The sequence below is a fragment of the Squalius cephalus genome (genome assembly GCF_949319135.1).
Source record: "Squalius cephalus genome assembly, chromosome: 10".
Taxonomy (NCBI): Eukaryota; Metazoa; Chordata; class Actinopteri; order Cypriniformes; family Leuciscidae; genus Squalius; species Squalius cephalus.
The window spans coordinates 44,340,848-44,354,499 of NC_137131.1; positions in this window are offsets into that span (position 1 = coordinate 44,340,848).

A 13,652-nucleotide genomic window follows, 5' to 3' on the forward strand; every position below is an offset into this window, starting at 1 on the left:
CTTTATGCTTTTACTACCGAATTATATGCAATTATATGCAGGTTTTCCTGGACATCTCGCGATCTCAGGGCACATGAGTTCCTGAACATAATGCATGATGGGATATGCTAGCGCAGTGTGGGTTTAGTGTGCATTAAGGGCACTGCACTTTTAAGACATGGGACAGTCTTGCACACTTACTCCCTGTAGTGTACACATACTCTCAAGTGGCCAAGACCGCAAGTGTGTGTATTCTGACAGGGCATTCTTCTTAAATTAAAGTGGCTGTAAGCTGTTTGTTAGGCTGCTACCTGGCCAATAGCAGTGAGGTATAGTGGTGCATTCGAGTCCTCCTGGGAAGCTCGTGTTTACGACAGCAGGAGCGTTTTTCTCTTAATTAATTACAGAAAAATACAGCAAGGTTCTTAAACTCTAGTTCTAGAAAATGAAGAATAAATAAATGTGCATCAGGTGGGCTTTGCTTTTTTATGTTTTTAATTAATTTAACACATAGGAACCTAGACCGAGCCCTTCCATAGCCAATAACCCTCTTTCCTCCTCCTCTCCGCTAACCGATGAAGAAGAAGAAAGAGAAACGACTCTTTCCTTCTCCTCTCCAGTCATCCTACCACCTGCCCTCTAGACCCCATCCCAATCATCTCTCCCACACTTCTCCCAGCACTCACACACATCACCAACTCATCCCTCCATACTGGCGTTTCCCTACAGCACTCCATCAGGCTCGGGTAACTCCACTGCTAAAAAACCAAACACATCACATCATCTGTAGAGAATTACAGACCTGTCTCTCTCCTACCATTCATTGCGAAAACACTTGAACGAGCTGTTTTCAACCAAGTAACATCCTTCCTGTCTCTGAACAACCAGCTGGATGTCAACCAATCTGGCTTCAAGATAGGGCATTCGACCGAGACTGCGTTACTGTCGGTCACAGAAGCTCTACGGATCGCAAACGCTGCTTCCAAATACTCAGTTCTCATTCTCCTGGATCTGCTGCCTTCGACACTGTGAATCATCAGATCCTTCTGTCCAGCCTCTCATCTCTGGGCATCACAGGAACTCCCCTCCACTGGTTTGAGTCCTATCTCACAGGTCGGTCCTTCAGGGTCGCATGGAGAGGCGAGGTATCCAGAGCACATCAACTGACCACAGGGGTTCCTCAGGGTTCAGTGCTTGGACCCCTCCTCTTCTCCATCTACACCACATCACTGGGACACATCATACAGGCTCATGGTTTCTCCTACCACTGCTATGCTGATGACACACAGCTCTTCCTCTCATTTCAACCAGATGATCCCCCAGTAGCTGCACGGATCTCAAGCTGTCTGGCGGACATCTCGGCATGGATGAAGGAACATCACCTGCAGCTCAACCTGGCAAAGACTGAGCTTCTTGTCCTCCCTGCCAATCCGTCTCTACAGCACGACTTCACTATCCAGCTAGATTCATCATCAATCACCCGATCAAGGTCGGTCAGAAATCTTGGAGTGATATTGGATGACCAGCTGACCTTCACAGATTTCAAAGACAGCTCGATCATGCAGGTTTGCACTGCACAACATCAGGAAGATCAGGCCTTTCCTAACTGAGCATGCAACACAACTCCTCGTCCAGGCCCTGGTCATCTCTAGGATTGATTACTGCAATGCTCTTCTGGCTGGACTTCCATCATGTGCAACTAAACCTCTACAGATGATCCAGAACGCTGCAGCTCGTCTCGTCTTCAACACGTCACTCCTCTGTTCATCTCTCTGCACTGGCTACCTCTCGCTGCTCGCATCAAGTTCAAGGCATTGACGCTTCTTACAGATCTATCACAGGCTCAGCTCCTCCTACTCTCACTTGCTCCTACGAGCCTACATCCCTACCAGAAGCCTACGATCGGCCAACGAGCGACATCTACCAGAAGCCTGCGATCGGTCAACGAGCGACATCTACCAGAAGCCTACGATCGGTCAACGAGCGACGTCTACCAGAAGCCTGCGATCGGTCAACGAGCGACATCTACCAGAAGCCTGCGATCGGCCAACGAGCGACATCTACCAGAAGCCTGCGATCGGCCAACGAGCGACGTCTACCAGAAGCCTGCGATCGGCCAACGAGCGACGGCTACCAGAAGCCTGCGATCGGTCAACGAGCGACGTCTACCAGAAGCCTGCGATCGTTCAACGAGCGACATCTACCAGAAGCCTGCGATCGGCCAACGAGCGACGGCTACCAGAAGCCTGCGATCGGTCAACGAGCGACGTCTACCAGAAGCCTGCGATCGGTCAACGAGCGACATCTACCAGAAGCCTACGATCGGTCAACGAGCGACGGCTACCAGAAGCCTGCGATCGGTCAACGAGCGACGTCTACCAGAAGCCTGCGATCGGTCAACGAGCGACGTCTACCAGAAGCCTGCGATCGGTCAACGAGCGACATCTACCAGAAGCCTACGATCGGTCAACGAGCGACGTCTACCAGAAGCCTGCGATCGGCCAACGAGCGACGTCTACCAGAAGCCTGCGATCGGCCAACGAGCGACGTCTACCAGAAGCCTACGATCGGCCAACGAGCGACGTCTACCAGAAGCCTGCGATCGGCCAACGAGCGATGTCTACCAGAAGCCTGCGATTGGCCAACGAGCGACGTCTACCAGGAGCCTGCGATCGGCCAATGAGCGATGTCTACCAGAAGCCTGCGATTGGCCAACGAGCGACGTCTACCAGAAGCCTGCGATCGGTCAACAAGCGACGTCTACCAGAAGCCTGCGATCGGTCAACAAGCGACGTCTACCAGAAGCCTGCGATCGGCGTCTACCAGAAGCCTGCGATCGGCCAACGAGCGATGTCTACCAGAAGCCTGCGATCGGCCAACAAGCGACGTCTACCAGAAGCCTGCGATCGGCCAACGAGCGACGTCTACCAGAAGCCTACGATCGGCCAACGAGCCACGTCTACCAGAAGCCTACGATCGGTCAACGAGCGACGTCTACCAGAAGCCTGCGATCGGCCAACGAGCGACGTCTACCAGAAGCCTGCGATCGGCCAACGAGCGACGTCTACCAGAAGCCTACGATCGGCCAACGAGCCACGTCTACCAGAAGCCTGCGATCGGCCAACGAGCGACGTCTACCAGAAGCCTACGATCGGCCAACGAGCCACGTCTACCAGAAGCCTGCGATCGGCCAACGAGCGACGTCTACCAGAAGCCTACGATCGGCCAACGAGCCACGTCTACCAGAAGCCTGCGATCGGCCAACAAGCGACGTCTACCAGAAGCCTGCGATCGGCCAACGAGCGACGTCTACCAGAAGCCTACGATCGGCCAACGAGCCACGTCTACCAGAAGCCTGCGATCGGCCAACGAGCGACGTCTACCAGAAGCCTGCGATTGGCCAACGAGCGACGTCTACCAGAAGCCTACGATTGGCCAACGAGCGACGTCTACCAGAAGCCTGCGATCGGCCAACGAGCGATGTCTACCAGAAGCCTGCGATCGGCCAACAAGCGACGTCTACCAGAAGCCTGCGATCGGCCAACGAGCGACGTCTACCAGAAGCCTACGATCGGCCAACGAGCAACGTCTACCAGAAGCCTACGATCGGCCAACGAGCAACGTCTACCAGAAGCCTGCGATCGGCCAACGAGCGACGTCTACCAGAAGCCTGCGATTGGCCAACGAGCGACGTCTACCAGAAGCCTACGATCGGTCAACGAGCGACGTCTACCAGAAGCCTGCGATCGGCCAACGAGCGACGTCTACCAGAAGCCTACGATCGGCCAACGAGCGACGTCTACCAGAAGCCTGCGATCGACGTCTACCAGAATCCTGCGATCGGCCAACAAGCGACGTCTACCAGAAGCCTACGATCGGCCAACGAGCAACGTCTACCAGAAGCCTGCGATCGACATCTACCAGAAGCCTGCGATCGGCCAACGAGCGACGTCTACCAGAAGCCTGCGATCGGCCAACGAGCGACGTCTACCAGAAGCCTGCGATCGGCCAACGAGCGACGTCTACCAGAAGCCTGCGATCGGTTAACGAGCGACGTCTACCAGAAGCCTGCGATCGGCCAACGAGCGACGTCTACCAGAAGCCTGCGATCGGCCAACGAGCGACGTCTACCAGAAGCCTGCGATCGGCCAACGAGCGACGTCTACCAGAAGCCTGCGATCGGCCAACGAGCGACGTCTACCAGAAGCCTGCGATCGGCCAACGAGCGACGTCTACCAGAAGCCTGCGATCGGCCAACGAGCGACGTCTACCAGAAGCCTGCGATCGGCCAACGAGCGACGTCTACCAGAAGCCTGCGATCGGCCAACGAGCGACGTCTACCAGAAGCCTGCGATCGGCCAACGAGCGACGTCTACCAGAAGCCTACGATCGGCCAACGAGCGACGTCTACCAGAAGCCTGCGATCGGTCAACGAGCGACGTCTACCAGAAGCCTGCGATCGGCCAACGAGCGACGTCTACCAGAAGCCTGCGATCGGCCAACGAGCGACGTCTACCAGAAGCCTACGATCGGTCAACGAGCGACGTCTACCAGAAGCCTGCGATCGGTCAACGAGCGACGTCTACCAGAAGCCTGCGATCGGCCAACGAGCGACGTCTACCAGAAGCCTACGATCGGCCAACGAGCGACGTCTACCAGAAGCCTGCGATCGGTCAACGAGCGACGTCTACCAGAAGCCTGCGATCGGCCAACGAGCGACGTCTACCAGAAGCCTACGATCGGCCAACGAGCGACGTCTACCAGAAGCCTACGATCGGCCAACGAGCGACGTCTACCAGAAGCCTACGATCGGCCAACGAGCGACGTCTACCAGAAGCCTGCGATCGGCCAACGAGCGACGTCTACCAGAAGCCTGCGATCGGTCAACGAGCGACGTCTACCAGAAGCCTACGATCGGCCAACGAGCGACGTCTACCAGAAGCCTGCGATCGGCCAACGAGCGACGTCTACCAGAAGCCTGCGATCGGCCAACGAGCAACATCTACCAGAAGCCTGCGATCGGCCAACGAGCGACGTCTACCAGAAGCCTGCGATCGGCCAACGAGCGACGTCTACCAGAAGCCTGCGATCGGCCAACGAGCGACGTCTACCAGAAGCCTGCGATCGGTCAACGAGCGACGTCTACCAGAAGCCTGCGATCGGTCAACGAGCGACGTCTACCAGAAGCCTGCGATCGGCCAACGAGCGACGTCTACCAGAAGCCTACGATCGGTCAACGAGCGACGTCTACCAGAAGCCTGCGATCGGCCAACGAGCGACGTCTACCAGAAGCCTACGATCGGCCAACGAGCGACGTCTACCAGAAGCCTGCGATCGACGTCTACCAGAATCCTGCGATCGGCCAACAAGCGACGTCTACCAGAAGCCTACGATCGGCCAACGAGCAACGTCTACCAGAAGCCTGCGATCGACATCTACCAGAAGCCTGCGATCGGCCAACGAGCGACGTCTACCAGAAGCCTGCGATCGGCCAACGAGCGACGTCTACCAGAAGCCTGCGATCGGCCAACGAGCGACGTCTACCAGAAGCCTGCGATCGGTTAACGAGCGACGTCTACCAGAAGCCTGCGATCGGCCAACGAGCGACGTCTACCAGAAGCCTGCGATCGGCCAACGAGCGACGTCTACCAGAAGCCTGCGATCGGCCAACGAGCGACGTCTACCAGAAGCCTGCGATCGGCCAACGAGCGACGTCTACCAGAAGCCTGCGATCGGCCAACGAGCGACGTCTACCAGAAGCCTGCGATCGGCCAACGAGCGACGTCTACCAGAAGCCTGCGATCGGCCAACGAGCGACGTCTACCAGAAGCCTGCGATCGGCCAACGAGCGACGTCTACCAGAAGCCTGCGATCGGCCAACGAGCGACGTCTACCAGAAGCCTACGATCGGCCAACGAGCGACGTCTACCAGAAGCCTGCGATCGGTCAACGAGCGACGTCTACCAGAAGCCTGCGATCGGCCAACGAGCGACGTCTACCAGAAGCCTGCGATCGGCCAACGAGCGACGTCTACCAGAAGCCTACGATCGGTCAACGAGCGACGTCTACCAGAAGCCTGCGATCGGTCAACGAGCGACGTCTACCAGAAGCCTGCGATCGGCCAACGAGCGACGTCTACCAGAAGCCTACGATCGGCCAACGAGCGACGTCTACCAGAAGCCTGCGATCGGTCAACGAGCGACGTCTACCAGAAGCCTGCGATCGGCCAACGAGCGACGTCTACCAGAAGCCTACGATCGGCCAACGAGCGACGTCTACCAGAAGCCTACGATCGGCCAACGAGCGACGTCTACCAGAAGCCTACGATCGGCCAACGAGCGACGTCTACCAGAAGCCTGCGATCGGCCAACGAGCGACGTCTACCAGAAGCCTGCGATCGGTCAACGAGCGACGTCTACCAGAAGCCTACGATCGGCCAACGAGCGACGTCTACCAGAAGCCTGCGATCGGCCAACGAGCGACGTCTACCAGAAGCCTGCGATCGGCCAACGAGCAACATCTACCAGAAGCCTGCGATCGGCCAACGAGCGACGTCTACCAGAAGCCTACGATCGGCCAACGAGCGACGTCTACCAGAAGCCTGCGATCGGCCAACAACGACGTCTACCAGAAGCCTGCGATCGGCCAACGAGCGACGTCTACCAGGCCAACGAGCGACGTCTACCAGAAGCCTGCGATCGGCCAACGAGCGACGTCTACCAGAAGCCTGCGATCGGCCAACGAGCGACGTCTACCAGAAGCCTGCGATCGGTCAACGAGCGACGTCTACCAGAAGCCTGCGATCGGTCAACGAGCGACGTCTACCAGAAGCCTGCGATCGGCCAACGAGCGACGTCTACCAGAAGCCTGCGATCGGTCAACGAGCGACGTCTACCAGAAGCCTACGATCGGCCAACGAGCGACGTCTACCAGAAGCCTGCGATCGGCCAACGAGCGACGTCTACCAGAAGCCTGCGATCGGTCAACGAGCGACGTCTACCAGAAGCCTGCGATCGGCCAACGAGCGACGTCTACCAGAAGCCTGCGATCGGCCAACGAGCGACGTCTACCAGAAGCCTGCGATCGGCCAACGAGCGACGTCTACCAGAAGCCTGCGATCGGCCAACGAGCGACGTCTACCAGAAGCCTGCGATCGGTCAACGAGCGACGTCTACCAGAAGCCTGCGATCGGTCAACGAGCGACGTCTACCAGAAGCCTACGATCGGCCAACGAGCGACGTCTACCAGAAGCCTGCGATCGGCCAACGAGCGACGTCTACCAGAAGCCTGCGATCGGCCAACGAGCAACATCTACCAGAAGCCTGCGATCGGCCAACGAGCGACGTCTACCAGAAGCCTGCGATCGGCCAACGAGCGACGTCTACCAGAAGCCTGCGATCGGCCAACGAGCGACGTCTACCAGAAGCCTGCGATCGGTCAACGAGCGACGTCTACCAGAAGCCTGCGATCGGTCAACGAGCGACGTCTACCAGAAGCCTGCGATCGGCCAACGAGCGACGTCTACCAGAAGCCTACGATCGGTCAACGAGCGACGTCTACCAGAAGCCTGCGATCGGCCAACGAGCGACGTCTACCAGAAGCCTACGATCGGCCAACGAGCGACGTCTACCAGAAGCCTGCGATCGACGTCTACCAGAATCCTGCGATCGGCCAACAAGCGACGTCTACCAGAAGCCTACGATCGGCCAACGAGCAACGTCTACCAGAAGCCTGCGATCGACATCTACCAGAAGCCTGCGATCGGCCAACGAGCGACGTCTACCAGAAGCCTGCGATCGGCCAACGAGCGACGTCTACCAGAAGCCTGCGATCGGCCAACGAGCGACGTCTACCAGAAGCCTGCGATCGGTTAACGAGCGACGTCTACCAGAAGCCTGCGATCGGCCAACGAGCGACGTCTACCAGAAGCCTGCGATCGGCCAACGAGCGACGTCTACCAGAAGCCTGCGATCGGCCAACGAGCGACGTCTACCAGAAGCCTGCGATCGGCCAACGAGCGACGTCTACCAGAAGCCTGCGATCGGCCAACGAGCGACGTCTACCAGAAGCCTGCGATCGGCCAACGAGCGACGTCTACCAGAAGCCTGCGATCGGCCAACGAGCGACGTCTACCAGAAGCCTGCGATCGGCCAACGAGCGACGTCTACCAGAAGCCTGCGATCGGCCAACGAGCGACGTCTACCAGAAGCCTGCGATCGGCCAACGAGCGACGTCTACCAGAAGCCTGCGATCGGTCAACGAGCGACGTCTACCAGAAGCCTGCGATCGGCCAACGAGCGACGTCTACCAGAAGCCTGCGATCGGCCAACGAGCGACGTCTACCAGAAGCCTACGATCGGTCAACGAGCGACGTCTACCAGAAGCCTGCGATCGGTCAACGAGCGACGTCTACCAGAAGCCTGCGATCGGCCAACGAGCGACGTCTACCAGAAGCCTACGATCGGCCAACGAGCGACGTCTACCAGAAGCCTGCGATCGGTCAACGAGCGACGTCTACCAGAAGCCTGCGATCGGCCAACGAGCGACGTCTACCAGAAGCCTACGATCGGCCAACGAGCGACGTCTACCAGAAGCCTACGATCGGCCAACGAGCGACGTCTACCAGAAGCCTACGATCGGCCAACGAGCGACGTCTACCAGAAGCCTGCGATCGGCCAACGAGCGACGTCTACCAGAAGCCTGCGATCGGTCAACGAGCGACGTCTACCAGAAGCCTACGATCGGCCAACGAGCGACGTCTACCAGAAGCCTGCGATCGGCCAACGAGCGACGTCTACCAGAAGCCTGCGATCGGCCAACGAGCAACATCTACCAGAAGCCTGCGATCGGCCAACGAGCGACGTCTACCAGAAGCCTACGATCGGCCAACGAGCGACGTCTACCAGAAGCCTGCGATCGGCCAACAACGACGTCTACCAGAAGCCTGCGATCGGCCAACGAGCGACGTCTACCAGGCCAACGAGCGACGTCTACCAGAAGCCTGCGATCGGCCAACGAGCGACGTCTACCAGAAGCCTGCGATCGGCCAACGAGCGACGTCTACCAGAAGCCTGCGATCGGTCAACGAGCGACGTCTACCAGAAGCCTGCGATCGGTCAACGAGCGACGTCTACCAGAAGCCTGCGATCGGCCAACGAGCGACGTCTACCAGAAGCCTGCGATCGGTCAACGAGCGACGTCTACCAGAAGCCTACGATCGGCCAACGAGCGACGTCTACCAGAAGCCTGCGATCGGCCAACGAGCGACGTCTACCAGAAGCCTGCGATCGGTCAACGAGCGACGTCTACCAGAAGCCTGCGATCGGCCAACGAGCGACGTCTACCAGAAGCCTGCGATCGGCCAACGAGCGACGTCTACCAGAAGCCTGCGATCGGCCAACGAGCGACGTCTACCAGAAGCCTGCGATCGGCCAACGAGCGACGTCTACCAGAAGCCTGCGATCGGTCAACGAGCGACGTCTACCAGAAGCCTGCGATCGGTCAACGAGCGACGTCTACCAGAAGCCTGCGATCGGCCAACGAGCGACGTCTACCAGAAGCCTGCGATCGGCCAACGAGCGACGTCTACCAGAAGCCTGCGATCGGTCAACGAGCGACGTCTACCAGAAGCCTGCGATCGGCCAACGAGCGACGTCTACCAGAAGCCTGCGATCGGCCAACGAGCGACGTCTACCAGAAGCCTGCGATCGGTCAACGAGCGACGTCTACCAGAAGCCTGCGATCGGCCAACGAGCGACGTCTACCAGAAGCCTGCGATCGGTCAACGAGCGACGTCTACCAGAAGCCTGCGATCGGCCAACGAGCGACGTCTACCAGAAGCCTGCGATCGGCCAACGAGCGACGTCTACCAGAAGCCTGCGATCGGCCAACGAGCGACGTCTACCAGAAGCCTGCGATCGGCCAACGAGCGACGTCTACCAGAAGCCTGCGATCGGCCAACGAGCGACGTCTACCAGAAGCCTGCGATCGGTCAACGAGCGACGTCTACCAGAAGCCTGCGATCGGTCAACGAGCGACGTCTACCAGAAGCCTACGATCGGCCAACGAGCGACGTCTACCAGAAGCCTGCGATCGGTCAACGAGCGACGTCTACCAGAAGCCTGCGATCGGCCAACGAGCGACGTCTACCAGAAGCCTACGATCGGCCAACGAGCGACGTCTACCAGAAGCCTGCGATCGGTCAACGAGCGACGTCTACCAGAAGCCTACGATCGGCCAACGAGCGACGTCTACCAGAAGCCTGCGATCGGTCAACGAGCGACGTCTACCAGAAGCCTGCGATCGGCCAACGAGCGACGTCTACCAGAAGCCTGCGATCGGCCAACGAGCGACGTCTACCAGAAGCCTACGATCGGTCAACGAGCGACGTCTACCAGAAGCCTGCGATCGGCCAACGAGCAACGTCTACCAGAAGCCTGCGATCGGTCAACGAGCGACGTCTACCAGAAGCCTGCGATCGGCCAACGAGCGACGTCTACCAGAAGCCTACGATCGGCCAACGAGCGACGTCTACCAGAAGCCTGCGATCGGTCAACGAGCGACGTCTACCAGAAGCCTGCGATCGGCCAACGAGCGACGTCTACCAGAAGCCTACGATCGGCCAACGAGCGACGTCTACCAGAAGCCTACGATCGGCCAACGAGCGACGTCTACCAGAAGCCTACGATCGGCCAACGAGCGACGTCTACCAGAAGCCTGCGATCGGCCAACGAGCGACGTCTACCAGAAGCCTGCGATCGGCCAACGAGCGACGTCTACCAGAAGCCTGCGATCGGTCAACGAGCGACGTCTACCAGAAGCCTACGATCGGCCAACGAGCGACGTCTACCAGAAGCCTGCGATCGGCCAACGAGCGACGTCTACCAGAAGCCTGCGATCGGCCAACGAGCAACGTCTACCAGAAGCCTGCGATCGGCCAACGAGCGACGTCTACCAGAAGCCTACGATCGGCCAACGAGCGACGTCTACCAGAAGCCTGCGATCGGCCAACAACGACGTCTACCAGAAGCCTGCGATCGGCCAACGAGCGACGTCTACCAGGCCAACGAGCGACGTCTACCAGAAGCCTGCGATCGGCCAACGAGCGACGTCTACCAGAAGCCTGCGATCGGCCAACGAGCGACGTCTACCAGAAGCCTGCGATCGGCCAACGAGCGACGTCTACCAGAAGCCTACGATCGGTCAACGAGCGACGTCTACCAGAAGCCTGCGATCGGTCAACGAGCGACGTCTACCAGAAGCCTGCGATCGGCCAACGAGCGACGTCTACCAGAAGCCTGCGATCGGCCAACGAGCGACGTCTACCAGAAGCCTACGATCGGCCAACGAGCGACGTCTACCAGAAGCCTGCGATCGGCCAACGAGCGACGTCTACCAGAAGCCTGCGATCGGGCAACGAGCGACGTCTACCAGAAGCCTGCGATCGGCCAACGAGCGACGTCTACCAGAAGCCTGCGATCGGCCAACGAGCGACGTCTACCAGAAGCCTGCGATCGGTCAACGAGCGACGTCTACCAGAAGCCTACGATCGGCCAACGAGCGACGTCTACCAGAAGCCTGCGATCGGCCAACGAGCGACGTCTACCAGAAGCCTGCGATCGGCCAACGAGCGACGTCTACCAGAAGCCTACGATCGGTCAACGAGTGACGTCTACCAGAAGCCTGCGATCGGCCAACGAGCGACGTCTACCAGAAGCCTACGATCGGTCAACGAGCGACGTCTACCAGAAGCCTGCGATCGGTCAACGAGTGACGTCTACCAGAAGCCTGCGATCGGCCAACGAGCGACGTCTACCAGAAGCCTACGATCGGCCAACGAGCGACGTCTCGTGGTTCCATCACAGAAAGCCACACAATCACTTTACAGAACGTTCTCATTCACAGTTCCCTGCTGGAGGAATGCTCTCCCCACCCTCATCTGGAACGCAGAATCCCTGACAACATTCAAAAGACAGCTGAAAACTCATCTCTTCCGTGAGCACTTAACCTCATTTAAAAAAAAAAATAATAAATAAATAAATAAAAAACCTTTCCTTGTCCTTTAGTCCTCCCTTGTCTGGCTTATGCTACTCTGAACAATGCCTGACCTTCGTATGTTGAGCACTTCTTGCATTGTTTTTGCCTCTTCACAATGACTCGCTTAATTTAGTCCTAATTTGTAAGTCGCTTTGGACAAAAGCGTCTGCTAAATGACTAAAAGTAAAATGTAAATTTATGAAGCCACTGCAACATATATTGTTATAATATAATAGCCTCATATTTCTGTGATTAGCTTACTTCGCTGTAAATAGAAAAGCTTGATAATATCACTGCTAAATCCTGTAAGTATTGTGTTATACTCTGGTAGAGCCAGAGTATAACACAAATCCTGTAAGTATTGTGTTATACTCTGGTAGAGCGACGTCTACCAGACGTCTACCAGAAGCCTACGATCGGCCAACGAGCGACGTCTACCAGAAGCCTGCGATCGGCCAACAACGACGTCTACCAGAAGCCTGCGATCGGCCAACGAGCGACGTCTACCAGGCCAACGAGCGACGTCTACCAGAAGCCTGCGATCGGCCAACGAGCGACGTCTACCAGAAGCCTGCGATCGGCCAACGAGCGACGTCTACCAGAAGCCTGCGATCGGCCAACGAGCGACGTCTACCAGAAGCCTGCGATCGGCCAACGAGCGACGTCTACCAGAAGCCTGCGATCGGCCAACGAGCAACGTCTACCAGAAGCCTGCGATCGGTCAACGAGCGACGTCTACCAGAAGCCTGCGATCGGCCAACGAGCGACGTCTACCAGAAGCCTACGATCGGCCAACGAGCGACGTCTACCAGAAGCCTGCGATCGGCCAACGAGCGACGTCTACCAGAAGCCTACGATCGGCCAACGAGCGACGTCTACCAGAAGCCTACGATCGGCCAACGAGCGACGTCTACCAGAAGCCTACGATCGGCCAACGAGCGACGTCTACCAGAAGCCTACGATCGGCCAACGAGCGACGTCTACCAGAAGCCTGCGATCGGTCAACGAGCGACGTCTACCAGAAGCCTGCGATCGGCCAACGAGCGACGTCTACCAGAAGCCTACGATCGGCCAACGAGCGACGTCTACCAGAAGCCTACGATCGGCCAACGAGCGACGTCTACCAGAAGCCTGCGATCGGCCAACGAGCGACGTCTACCAGAAGCCTGCGATCGGCCAACGAGCGACGTCTACCAGAAGCCTGCGATCGGTCAACGAGCGACGTCTACCAGAAGCCTGCGATCGGCCAACGAGCGACGTCTACCAGAAGCCTGCGATCGGCCAACGAGCGACGTCTACCAGAAGCCTGCGATCGGCCAACGAGCAACGTCTACCAGAAGCCTGCGATCGGCCAACGAGCGACGTCTACCAGAAGCCTACGATCGGTCAACGAGCGACGTCTACCAGAAGCCTGCGATCGGCCAACGAGCGACGTCTACCAGAAGCCTACGATCGGTCAACGAGCGACGTCTACCAGAAGCCTGCGATCGGCCAACGAGCGACGTCTACCAGAAGCCTGCGATCGGCCAACGAGCAACGTCTACCAGAAGCCTGCGATCGGCCAACGAGCGACGTCTACCAGAAGCCTGCGATCGGCCAACGAGCGACGTCTACCAGAAGCCTGCGATCGGCCAACA